The sequence below is a fragment of the Salmo salar genome, chromosome 18 (assembly GCF_965601325.2).
Source record: "Salmo salar chromosome 18, fSalSal1, whole genome shotgun sequence".
Lineage (NCBI taxonomy): Eukaryota > Metazoa > Chordata > Actinopteri > Salmoniformes > Salmonidae > Salmo > Salmo salar.
This window is the reverse complement of record NC_138308.1, coordinates 5,339,898-5,354,095: the sequence shown is the minus strand read 5'-3', so window position 1 is coordinate 5,354,095 and position 14,198 is coordinate 5,339,898. Positions and strand designations below refer to the sequence as shown.

Genomic DNA, 14,198 nt, shown 5'->3' with positions numbered 1-14,198 from the left:
CTTGTATACTTCGTATTTTGGCGAATGTAGTACGACATCCGGGAACTTTTGGCATACTAACTCTATTCATACTATTACCATTAAGCATACTACATGCTCAATTTACGTCACGAATAGTACGGTTAGTATGAGTATTCGAACACAGCTTATCTGTGGGTAAAGTGCGCGAACGCCAATATACAGAAGAAGAATAACCCATGCCCCGCCCAGAAAACTGGTGGAAACAAAATATGACGTCATTTTACCCCTACGCAAAGCCTGCTGGGAGCATACGCTTTCCAGAGGACATTTTGGATTTAAAGGGACTGGTCCAGCTGTTAGTCTCAGCTCTCGGTGAGTCCAAGTTCGATATTAATTTTATTTTTCGTCAAGTCAACGTGTGACTGCAATAAACGTAAATTATTAGAATATGTCACTCCATTATTGTGTTTTGCTGGTGATTTACTGTTTATTCTCAATAAATAGGTTGTGGTGAAACCATTGTCTAGCTTGATAACAATGCTAGCAAACGTTCATTAGATAGCTTTCTCTGAACTGGCGTGAATCACTTCGCAGTGTTTTTGTAGCAACCAATTTTAACGCATTAGGTATGTACTAGTAGTTACTTATAATCTTTATGGATAAAATAGGCTGCTAAGTGGTATAACCAAAGATGTAGTCATTTTTCTAGCAGTGGTATAACTACTACAGCTACGATTGGAAGTTACTTTTTCGTAGCAGGTAAGGAGAACTTACGCAGCAGGTTAAGATAATGAACGTAGCTAACTAGGTGAATTAGGTTAAGGTTAGGAAAAGGGTTAGCGAAAATGCTCTCCTAACCTGATACGAAAAGTCACTACCAGCCGTAGCTCTACTCAATCAAATACCCCGTTCAAAACAACTGGGAACTTGAAATATCTCCGACTTAAGTGATTTGAACGGTTATCCAACTCGGACCTCTTTCTAGAGCTCCGACATCAAGATAAAGGACGTCATTATTTGACCTTGTATTTTTCCGAGTTCCCTGTTGGATAACCGTTCCCTGAATGCAGCTAGTGGTTGTGACTAGTGCCATCTATACATCTTTTTCCTCATTATGTCATCAGTTTCTAAACCAAGAGAGACAACTTCACAATACTTCCAGGAATGATTGTGATTCAGGCTAAATCCATGTTCAGGTTGGCAGTTTGAAGTGACTCCAATCCTATTTATTTGCATATTCGAATCTGTTATTTTTCCTGCAGTCTGAACATCCAAAAGCACATGGAATTGTATATTTCAAGACACATTTCAAACCACCTTAATAGGAAATCTAGCCTCAGATACAAATCTGATTCCTGGCCATGTGACTTATCTGAATGGTCAAATCTGATTGATTTGCCCTCCAGTGTTTTTTTATAGGTTATTTGGCATCTTGTTGCTTGCTAGTTACTCAAATAAAATAGCATTTGTCACATTCACCGAATACAACAGGTTCAGACCTTAACATGAAATGCTTACTTACAAGCTTTTAACCAACAACGCCAGTTTAATAAAATATTCACTAAATAAATTAAAGTTAAAATAAACGAACAAAAAGTAACACAATAACAATACTGAGGCTATATACAGGGGTACTGGTACCGAGCCAATGTTCAGGGGTACAGGTTAGTCGGTAATTTGTACATGTAGGTAGGGGTAAAGTGACAATGCAAAGAAAATAAACAGCGAGTAGCAGCAGTGTAACATTTTTGGATTAATTGGTTAAGCAGTTGTCGGTGATCAGGCCTACCACCGTTGTCGTCAGCAAACTTAATGATGGTGTCGGAGTCGTGCTTGCCCACACAGTCGTGGGTGAACAGGGAGTACAGGAGGGGACTAAGCACACACCCCTGAGGGGCCACAGTGTTGAGGAGCAGTGTGGTAGATGTGTTGCCTACACTTACCACCTGTGGATGGCCTGCCAGGAAGTCCAGGATCCAGTTGCAGAGGGAGGTGTTTAGTCCCAGGGTCCTTAGCTTAGTGAGCACTATGGTGTTGAACGCTGAGCTGTAGTCAATGAACAGCATTCTCACATAGGTGTTCCTTTTGTCCAGGTGGGAAAGGGTAGTGTGGAGAGCGATTGAGATTGTCATCTGTGGATCTGTTGGTATGTAAATTGGATTGGGTCTAGGGTTTCCGTGATGATGGTGTTGATGTGAGCCATGACCAGCCTTTCAAAGCACTTCAAGGCTACTGACGTGAGTGCCACGGGGCGGTAGTCATTTAGGCAGGTTACATTCTCTTTCTTGGGCACAGGGACTATGGTGGTCTGCTAGAAACACGCAGGTATTAGACACGGTAAGGGAGAGGTTGAACATGTCAGTGAAGACACTGTATTAGACTAAGCGTAGGTGATTTGATGTTGAAATGGTGCTGGAATAGTGGAGGTAGCTCCTGTTTTCTTTGTGACTTACGGTAACTCTCTGTGGTTCTAAATCAATAGTTTAGTGGTCTGAAAATGTTAGGAACATTAACTTGCATGACCATGCTGTAGGTCATGTAACTGTCTGTTACTGTACATGCAATTTGCTTTGTGGACTTCACTGGACAGAGGATGTTATCCAGTTTTGTGATTAAACAGAGGTGTGGTTGAATTTATTCAGCCACTGTCTTATTGTGTTGGCCTTTAGACCTTCATATCACGGTCACAAGACAAATGAATTTAAAGGTTATAGCGCAAACAATGTTATCACAGCACATCGGTTGTAATATGGCTTTTTGGGGGTGGGGGTAATGGCAATAGCACTGCTACTGCCCATTACCAAATGAATCTAGCTAACTAGTTTTAAGGGTAAGGCATTATGACATAACATTCGGCATTAGCGAGCAAGCTAGCTAACGTTAGCTTCTGTGCGGCCAGACAAGTTCTACGAATAAGGTTTAGTGCTCAATAAATGGTCAGTCTGTCAATGCCAGTGTTGGGTTTATATGTAATCATTAGTAAATGCACTGGGAGATATATGCATGGCTCCATAAGGGAGGGGTTTGGCTTTTTCAAAATCAGGGGCATCACTGAATCTCTGTTCTTTTGCCATCAACTTTGTTGGAAATAGCCCAAGAGTGTTATCATCTCTCCTTCATCTGTGCTGTTATGAGAAGACAAGTTTGGTGAAAGCAATATAGTAGATTGATGCTTACCAGGAATTAGCTCTCACCCAAATAGTCTCACAGTATTTTCCTGTCTTCATATCTGTGCCTATGAAGCCAAACAATACGTGTACAGAGAAGCCAACAAATATGCTGTGCCATCTGATTTGCTGCACATCTGGCTCGCTTTAGCAATACACTTACCTCTTTCGATATTTTATCTGTGAGGCCACTGTCTGTACTACAGAGAGAGCACAATGTCTACCAGCCTACCTCAAACAGACCCCATCAAACCTGCCATATGTGGAAAAAGCTTCCCTAAAGCGGGCTGGCAGGGACTAGTAGGGCAGATGATTGAATTGGAGCTGTGTCATGGGCACTTCCCTCTCAGCTGTCCCATGTCCTGCCACACCCTCCCAGTTGGCTGACGTTTCTTTGTGTCTGGTACCAATGGGGAGGAAGAGATGTGTCTGTGTGTGCAGTAAACAGGAAGATTAAATTATCTTCTGGTGTTCAGCAGGCAGAGCAAGCGGACAGGAAATGTTTCTCTGGAGAGATGGTACAGAGGTCTTGGTTTCAGTCAAACTGGCTTGTTTTTGCAGTGCTAGTGTTCTCTCTTTTTATTGTTGAAACAAATGGTCATTTTCAGAGTAAGCTCATAGCCTATTGATGCTTTGGCTATACCATGGGTGATGAGTTAGTTCAAAGCCGAGATGTCAGGCTAAAGCGTACCACAAAATCATAATAAGATTTTAAACCTAACCTTAACCACACTGCTAACCCTAATGCCTCACCTTAAATTAAGACTGAAAAGCGCATTTTTAGTTTTCATTTTTACGATATAGCCAATTTTTACTTTGTAGCCGGCCCGTCTGGTGGAAATTGCTCAGTTCTGCCTCCAGGGCAAGATTCAAGACAGACGTCAACCTGCACCCAAACACTCACTGTCAACTAAAAGTTTATTAGTTGTTATCGCAGGTGCAGCGGCATGCATGTGTTTCTAGCTCCAACAGTGCAGTAATACCTAGCAATACACACATAATCCATAACGGTAAAGTAAATAAATTTAACAAATTCATAAAGTATTAGAATGAGCAATGTTGGTCCGGAATATACGGTACCAGTTAAAAGTTTGGTCACGCCTACTTATTCCAGAGTTTCTTTATTTTTACTATTTTTCTACATTGTAGAATAATAGTGAAGACATCAAAACTATGAAATAACACATGGACTCATGTAGTAACCAAAAAAGTGTTAAACAAATCACAAATATATTTGAAATTCTTCAAATAGCCACCGTTTGCCTTGACAGCTTTGCACACTCTTGGAATTCTCTCAACCAGCTTCATGTGGTAGTCACATGGAATGCATTTCAATTAACAGGTGTGTCTTGTTAATTTGTGGAATTTCTTTCCTTAATGTGTTTGAGCCAATCAGTTGTGATAAGGTAGGGGTGGTATACATTAGATAGTCCTATTTGATAAAAGACCAAGTCCATATTATGGCAAGAACAGCTCAAATAAGCAAAGAGAAACGACAGTTAATTACTTAAAGACATGAAGGTCAGTCATTCCGGAAAATTTCAAGTTTCTTCAAGTGCAGTCACAAAAACCATCAAGCGCTATGATGAAACTGGCTCTCATGAGGACCTCCACAGGAAAGGAAGACCCGGAGTTACCTCTGCTGCAGAGGATAAGTTCATTAGAGTTACCAGCTTCAGAAATTGATAATTAACTGCACCTCAGATTGCAGCCCAAATAAATGCTTCACAGAGTTCAAGTAACATACACATCTCAACATCGACTGTTCAGGGGAGACTGCGTGAATCAGGCTTTCATGGTCAAATTGCTGTAAAGAAACCACTACTAAAGGACATCAATAAGATGAAGAGACTTGCTTGGACCAAGAAACACGAGCAATGGACATTAGACCGGTGAAATCTGTCCTTTGGTCTGATGAGTCCAAATGTGCGATTTTTGGTTCCAACCACCGTGTCTTTGTGAGACGCAGAGTAGGTGAACGGATGATCTCTGCATGTGTGGTTCCCACCATGGAGCATGGAGGAGGTGGTGTGGGGGTGCTTTGCTGGTGACACTGTCAGTGATTTACTTAGAATTCAAGGCAAAATTAACCAGCATGGCTACCACAGAATTCTGCAGCGTGACTCCATATAAGCCAGTGACCTTGATCTGTGCAAACAATAGCCAAAAACGAATTATCTGGGAAATGATTTTTAATGCTATATTTATATTAAATGTAGCAATTATATGACAAGGGAACAACATTCCCACTTCTATTATCAATAATAAAATGTTGCCCATATTATTGATGCAGAATGTCAAACTATAATAACCAAAATAGCACTGCTAATAGATTTATATTGAAAATTCTGTGATTGAAGAAAAATTGTAGTTAGCCTACTGTAGCCTAGGCTATGTGTTTGTGTATTCTTTGTGGCCTGAATGTCTGTTTTTGTTAAATAGCCTGTGTTATGTCTGCATGACCTTACTCCACCTGGATAATGGTATGCGAATGTGAACTGGCAAACGTGCCCAAACCAGTGCGTGCAGTCCCAATATTGCTAGTGTTTTGTGCATGGTGGTGGCTGCAGAGTGGAGGCAGTGTCTGCTCTCTTGATCAGGACAGCTCCCTCTCCCCTCCCCCTACCTGCTCCTCTGTGAGGGTGGGGCTCCACACTCTGATGCCTGCTCTGTCACCACATGCTGAGGCTGGCTGTTCTCAGTCAGTGGGAAGGTCACAGTCCTGCAGGCACAGAGCTCTCCCATCCTCTCCACCACAGACACACACTCCTTCCTTTCTATCCCTGCCCTGCCTAGCTGTTTCCATCCATTCAGTGATTCTCTTCCCTCATCCCAAGGAGTCTCACTCAGTCTCTTTCTGTTTGGATGAACCTTCGTCTTTCTGTGATGCTGTTGCTACGGTGACTGTGCTCGGGGTGTATTGCTGGTGACGGAGTCATTATTTCGTCAGCCTCTCCCTGTGCCAAGTGATGAGGATCTGATCATCTGTTGCTGAAACGGAGGTTGGTTTTCTGGTCCACTGAGTTGGCTTTATTTCAACGTCGGTACAGGGACTTAATAGATTGTGTTTAGTGCCGGTGTTTAGGAATCACTCTCAGACCAGGACATTTTGGTATGAGGCTTCTTATGAAACACATTTTCTCAGCATTTTAAATGGTTTTCGCTGCGTCTGGTTATTTTTCTTCTGGAATGTTTAGATGTGGGCCTTTCTACGTCGTCCATGTCAAGTTAACTTAAAATACAGGGGAGATGTTTTGATAACCGTATGTCTGGTTAGTGTCATGTCTAGCAAAATACTGCCAACATGTTATTTAGCCTAGTATTTTGCCTGAAGAATGTTCTGATGGAAATTATACTCACTGCTTTTCTTCTGAATGATTAGACCTAGGTTATATATCGGTAAAGTTTGTTCCTAGGTTAGATATAAGCATCAGGATAATTACGTAGGACTTGATTCATCTAACCTTTCTTCTACAATGTAGCAGCTTTGCTTGAACTGCTTGGATATCATTAGCACATCGGCCACCATCTCCCACTTTTCTTATAATCCCATCTGCTTATTAACAGAACAAGTAAATTGTTAGCCTACTCCTGCCCATATGTAGGCAATAATGCAGGGTCCTGCAGTGTGGTGTAACTAACGAGCATCGCTTTCTCATTAGGACTGGAGCGTGATTGCCTGTGTTTTTGCTTATAGGTGTTAGCATGTCTAAGCATGGCCTCAGACTATTGTAGTAGCTACTGTACTGTGCAAACCTCATTGCCTCAGATAAACCTACAATGGAATTCCTTGGCACCCTGATAGGGGATTACAGACCTGCTCTGACTTGAGGGGGACTTGAGGGTGTCATTTTATATAACATCCTCCGCAGTTAACATCTTACAAAGCAACTGTTTTGATTATGCAGAGGTTGTTGATTCTGCTCTTCATAAGTCTTTCGTGTCACCCTGGGTGATGGAGACACACTTCCCCCCAAAAAAATAGCATTTAGAACAGGGCACTCAAACCCTGTTTCTGGAGAGTTATCCTCCTGTAGGTGTTCTCTCCACCCTAATCTAGTGCAACTTGATTCTAATAATTAGCTTTTTGTTAAGCTGACTCAGGTTAGTTACAACTGGGGTTGAAACAAACCTACAGGAGGGTAGCTCTCCAGGAACAGGGTGGAGAGTCCTGCACTAGAGCCTACTTTACCATAATTACTGGAGACCCTCTGGTGCTGGTATGGAAAAAGGTCATGAATGCTACTTGCTTGCATCTATTACACCACCTAGTACCTGGTAATCAATGGTAATGACTAGGTCACATTGTAAACAAAAAAAATAAACCCCCCAAAAAATACTTGTTTGGAAAGAATATAGCCTAGGCCTAGAAATGTATTCTGGTACGTGATTGTCTAATGCTTACCCTACTACACCATCCACTTACCCCCCTCCCTGCCGATCTAACAGAAATCGCTCAGTTCTGCCTCCTGGGAAATACTCATGACAAACTTCAACTTGCCTCCCAAACTCCTTTTTTTGGTGGTTATTTTTGCATTTTAAATGGTTGGATTCTAGAGGAGTCTTTACATACCAGTAAGAATTCTGTTTGAGCTTTCACTGCTCTTGATGATCTGATACCCATTTACTGGAGTAGCTAGAAGTCCTTGATAGAGCAATCATACCTCAAGGGGTTTTGTTCTTACACTGTTGCACAGTGATACCTTACCGCTTAAGGAGCTTGAAACAATAGCTCACGCCTTTTTTGTTGTTGTCTGAGACCCTGGTTAGTCTGTCACTGCTGTGAGCCTCTGAGACTTGTATCCTTTCATCCATAGCAGTGGCACTACACTGCGTCTCACAGTGAGAGTTTATTAGCCCCAACAGTCTGATTTGTGAATGTGTTTCATCGTTTGAGCTCAAATAGCATAGAAATATTAGCTTGGGCAAGTAGAAGCTTTGAGCACCACATCAACCAGAAACATAGCCTTCGCTTCTGTGGCACTGCTGTTTTGTGTTTATAATACCTATTTTATTTTATTTAAAAAAAAAATCTCAGTGCAACCTTGGTGAGAGGCTTGTAATATTCTCTCACTCTATCCAGGGTTTCTCTAAATCCCCCTTCTCCTCCGTTCATTGGATTAAAGTTTGTTTGCGCGTGTGTGTGTGTGTTAGCACATCGTTTGGCTCCTCCTGGCTTAGTTTGACTGTCATTTTCTGTTCAGGTACACATTTTTCATATAGCCTAGGCCTAAGCAAGGGGAATTATACAGTTATTTTGTTTGTAAAGCAAGATAAGGCCTATAGACTACTAGCCTATGCAAAGTTATTGTGCGCACACAGCCACATCCTTCTCTGCCACTGACATTTTAACCTTCGATAAGAAGTCAAACTACTGGAGTCCAGCCCACCCAATCACATTGCGCAACAACAACAAAAAGTTATTTTTTATGCTCTACTTGTCAGTGTTCCAAATGGGACATTTATTTATTTTTACCTAAACATGCAAACACCATCAGAATTCATAGCAGTGCACTGAAATGACATTCAGATCAACTTGAATGACATTCACTCTCATGAGATGGGTGGCCAAAAATAAACTGAAAGCCACACCCCCAATAAGCCACAAATATGACTGCATTAAGGCATATGTTACTGAGCTTCTTTGGCTATATGCACCATGCCACTGCCTACTTCATTTGTTCACTTAGCAAACAAGACTGCTCATAATCCATTGCCTTTATCACCGTCACACACCTATAATTGAACTTCAATTAGCTTTAAAACGGCACCATTTTCTCACAGCTTCATGGCAAAATGTGTAGAATTGCATGAGATTAGCTATAAAACTGCAAATGTTTCTCTTTGCCCAATGGCAAAGTGTGTAGAAGTCAGTGGTTCTGGCTATGCTACTGCTGGAGTCACCTGGTATTTCATTAGCCTACAGGATTAGCCTGTAGTTGCAAAGAAGCAGGTTTTGCAGGTTTCTTGTCTTGAAAAGTAAACACACCTTGATGTAAGCCACCATGTTCTTTCTGTAAATTTTGTAGGCAACTCCAGCACTCCTAAAAACATGTTGTTTCTTGTCTGCTGACTGGCTTCATTTTGAGACTTAAAAAAAAAAATTCCTGTTCATTCATGGCCCGACCCTTCTGAGGTACACTATGTACACAAAAGTATGTGGACACCCCTTCAAATTAGTGGATTCGGCTATTTCAGTCACAACTGTTGCTGACAGGTGTATAAAGTCCAGCACAGACCCCTGACTTCAACCGCATCGAACACCTTTGGGATGAATTGGAACGCTGACTGCGACCCAGGCCTACTCACCCAACATCAGTGCCCGACTTCATTAATGCTCTTGTAGCTGAATGGAAGCAAGTTCCTGCAGCAATGTTCCAACATCTAGTGGAAATCCTTCCCAGAAGAGTGCTAGGCTGGAATAGCAGCAAAGGGGGACCAACTCCATATTAATGTCCATGATTTTGGAATGAGATGAATGACAAGTAGGTGTCCACATACTTTTGGTCATGTAGTGTATGTCTAGACAGTGTCCTCTCGTTGCAATTTAATTGCATTAAACCCTTTACAATGAAGTTATTTGGATTTTTACAAATAATTTGAAAGACAGCGTCCTGACAAAGGGACATTTCTTTTTTTGCTGAGAGAGCTGTGTGTATATATATATATATATATATTAGTTTTATGTCCTCCGGATTCAAGGACCAAGATGACAAGTTCAATGGTGAGCCTGTCACTTTTAAAACGGATTATGATAGAAACATGAGGTTGGGTCACTGGTTTTCTTAGATGACTATCTACACAAACATTATTTTACCCATTGGTCAAAAGATGTTTGATTGGACACCCTACTAAGGTAAAATGTCTGAACTGGGCTACTGACATGTGGACTGTGACATTTTCTAAGGTCATACTCTGCTCCTTTCTGTACTGGGGACTTCAGGCACTTTTGACAGATCAGTTAGCTCTACAACAACTATCTGCAATATGTTTAAACCATAAAGTGAGAATGTGGTCAAAACAATGTTGCAGGAACACTGACCTCTCTCTTAAAGACTTTCATACATGAAACACCTTAATGCCTTACTACCAAAATCTTCTTTAATAGAGCACAGTCTTATGACTGGCACCTGTGTAGGCTTAAACAGCTTGGCAATTCAAGAAAATTATGTAATGGCTTCTGATAGGCTAAATTACATCATTTGAGTCAATTCGATGTGTACCTGTGGATGTATTTCAAGGCCTACCTTCAAACTCAGTGCCTCTTTGCTTGACATCATGGGAAAATCAAAATAAATCAGCCAAGACCTCAGACAAAAATTGTAGACCTCCACAAGTCTGGTTCATCCTTGGGAGCAATTTCCAAATGCCTGAAGGTACCGCGTTCATCTGCACAAACAATAGTACGCAAGTATAAACACCATGGGACCACGCAGCTGTCACACTACTCAGGAAGGAGACGCATTGTCTCCTAGAGATGAACGTAATTTAGTGCGAAAAGTGCAAATCAATCCCAGAACAGCAGCAAAGGACCGTGTGAAGATGCTGGAGGAAACGAGTACAAAAAGATCTATATCCACAGTAAATGAGTCCTATATCGACATAACCTGAAAGGCTGCTCAGCAAGGAAGAAGCCACTGCTCCAAAACCTATGGTTTGCAACTGCACATGGGGACAAAGATTGTACTTTTTGGAGAAATGTCCTCTGGTCTGATGAAACAAAAATAGAACTGTTTGGCTATAATGACCATTTATGTTTGGAGGAAAAAGGGGGAGGCTTGAAACCCGAAGAACACCATCCCAACCGTGAAGCACGGGGATGGCAGCATCATGTTGTGGGGGTGCTTTGCTGCAGCAGGGACTGATGCACTTCACAAAATAGATGGCATTATGAGGGAGGAAATGTATGTGAATATATTGAAGCAACATCTCAAGACATCAGTCAGGAAGTTAAAGCTTGGTTGCGTATGAGTCTTCCCAATGGACAATGACCTCAAGCATACTTCCAAGGTTGTGGCAAAATGGCTTAAGGACAACAAAGTCAAGGTATTGGAGTGGCCATCACAAAGCCCTGACCTCAATCCTATAGAAAATACTAATTGAGTCTATGTAAACTTCTCACCCACTGGGAATGTGATGAAAGAAATGAAAGCTGAAAGAAATCACACTACTATTATTCTGACTTTTCACATTCTTAAAATAAAGTGGTGATCCTAACTGACCTAAGACAGGGAATTTTATACTAGGATTAAATGTCAGGAATTGTGAAAAACTGAGTTTAACCTCTATGGGCGTCCCACCTACTCAACAGCCAGTTGAATCCTGTGGCGCGTTATTCAAATACCTTAGATATGCTATTACTTCAATTTTTCAAAAATATGACTATTTTACACTATTTTAAAGACAAGACTCTCGTTAATCTAACCACACTGTCCGATTTCAAAAAGGCTTTACAACGAAAGCAAAACATTAGATTATGTCAGCAGAGTACCCAGCCAGAAATAATCAGACACCCATTTTTCAAGCTAGCATATAATGTCACATAAACCCAAACCACAGCTAAATGTAGCACTAACCTTTGATCTTCATCAGATGACAACCCTAGGACATTATGTTATACAATACATGCATGTTTTGTTCAATCAAGTTCATATTTATATCAAAAACCAGCTTTTTACATTAGCATGTGACTAGCATGTGACTAGCATTCCCACCGAACACTGCCGGTGAATTTACTAAATTACTCACGATAAACGTTCACAAAAAGCATAACAATTATTTTAAGAATTATAGATACAGAACTCCTCTATGCACTCGATATGTCCGATTTTAAAATAGCTTTTCGGTGAAAGCACATTTTGCAATATTCTCAGTAGATAGCCCAGCATCACAGGGCTAGCTATTTAACACCCAGCAAGTTTAGCACTCAAAGTCAGATTTACTATAAGAAAAATGTTATTACCTTTGTTGTCTTCGTCAGAATGCACTCCCAGGACTTCTACTTCAATAACAAATGTTGGTTTGGTCCAAAATAATCCATCGTTATATCCAAACAGCGGCGTTTTGTTCGTGCGTTCTAGACACTATCCGAAAGGGTAAATAAGGGTGGCGAGCATGGTGCAATTCGTGACAAAAAAATTCTAAATATTCCATTACCGTACTTCGAAGCATGTCAACCGCTGTTTAAAATCAATTTTTATGCCATTTTTCTCATAAGAAAGCGATAATATTCCGACCGGGAATCTGCTTTTAGGTAAACAGACAAAGGAAAAGAAAGCATTCGGTCGAAGAGGGCACGCGCCTAAGCCCATAGTACTCTGAGTGGCCACTTGCCAAAAGCGATAAAGTGTTTCAGCCAGAGCCTGCCTCGATATCGTTCAGCTTTTTCCCGGGCTCTGAGACTCTATGGAAGCCGTAGGAAGTGTCACGTTATTGCACAGATCCTGAGTCTTCAATAAAAAGAGCCAAGATGAAACACTACTTCTCAGACAGGCCACTTCCTGCTTGAAATCTTCTCAGGTTTTGGCCTGCCATATGAGTTCTGTTATACTCACAGACACCATTCAAACCGTTTTAGAAACTTTAGGGTGTTTTCTATCCAAAGCCAATAATTATATGCATATTCTAGTTACTGGGCAGGAGTAGTAACCAGATTAAATCGGGTACGTTTTTTATCCAGCCGTGTCAATACTGCCCCCTAGCCCTAACAGGTTAAATGTATTTTGCTAAGGTGTATGTAAACTTCTGACTTCAACTGTATCTGTCATTTTAAGTGACCTGACCATCCATTCCTCCAACTGCTCATGATTCATGCCATCCACTCTCTCAGCCAGTCATTCAGTCACGCAGGGGCGGGCCTTCCTGCGCCTGTCACTGAAGTCCACAGCCTGGCACTAGACAGATACCCTCCATAAGGCTCCATCTGTGTTAGAGGTCGACCGATTTATGATTCTTCAACGTCGATACCGATTCATTGGAGGACCAAAAAAAACGATACCGATTTTAAATCGGACGGTTTAAAATAAAAATAAAACATTTTTACTTTTTTTAAATTTATTTTTATTTGTATTATTTTTGTGTGTATGTATCTAATATATATTTGTAGTAATGACAATTACAACAATACTGAATGAACAATGACCACTTATTCTAACTTAATATAATACATAAAATCTATTTAGTCTCAAATAATGAAACCTGTTTAAATAATGCAAAAAAAGTGTTGGAGAAGAAAGTAAAAGTGCAATATGTGCCATGTAAAAAAGCTAATGTTTAAATTCCTTGCTCAGAGCATGAGAACATATGAAAGCTGGTGGTTCCTTTTGTAACTTGTCTTCAATATTTCCAGTTAAGGAGTTTTAGGTTGTAGTTATTATAGGAATTATGATGCGTCGACTATTTCTCTCTATACCATTTGTATTTCATATACCTTTTGACTATTGGATGTTCTCATAGGCCTTTAGTATTGCCAGCCTAATCTCGGGAGTTCATAGGCTTGAAGTCATAAACAGCGCTGTGCTTCAAGCATTGCTAAGAGCTGCTGGCAAACGCAGTAAAGTGCTGTTTGAATGAATGCTTACAAGCCTGCTGCTGCCTACCACCGCTCAGTCAGACTGCTCTATCAAATCATAGACTTAATTATAATAAACACACAGAGATACGAGCCTTTGGTCATTAATATGGTCAAATACGGAAACTATCATTTCGAAAACAAAACGTTTATTCTTCAGTGAAATACGGAACCGTTCCGTATTTTATCGAACGGGTGGCAACCTTATGTCTAAATATTGCTGTTAGTTTTCACAACCTTCAATGTTATGTCATAATTATGTAAAATTCTGGCAATTTAATTTCGGTCTTTGTTAGGAAGAAATGGTCTTCACACAGTTCAACGAGCCAGGCGGTCAAAACTACTGCATATACCCTGACTCTGCTTGCACTGAACACAAGAGAAGTGACCATTTCTCTAGTAAATATTGCCCGCTAACATTTATTTTAACTAAATATGCAGGTTTAAAGAAAAATACTTCTGGATATTGATTTTAAGAAAGGCATTGATGTTTATGGTTA

General features: G+C 40.7%; 1 protein-coding gene across 7 annotated transcripts in view; it reads left to right on the top strand.

The window, feature by feature from the left end:
- Positions 1–232: 232 nt before the first annotated feature.
- LOC106576879 (kinesin light chain 1) overlaps positions 233–14,198 on the top strand; it is a 59,733-nt gene continuing 45,767 nt past the window's right edge. For 6 of the 7 annotated variants that reach the window (XM_045700659.2, XM_014154385.3, XM_014154387.3 and 3 more), the window contains exon 1: positions 233–333. The gene's annotated coding sequence lies outside the window, so the exon portion shown is untranslated. Of the gene's footprint in view, positions 334–5,854; positions 6,131–14,198 lie in introns of those variants that run through there. The other variant, XM_082964680.1, reaches the window with a different exon arrangement.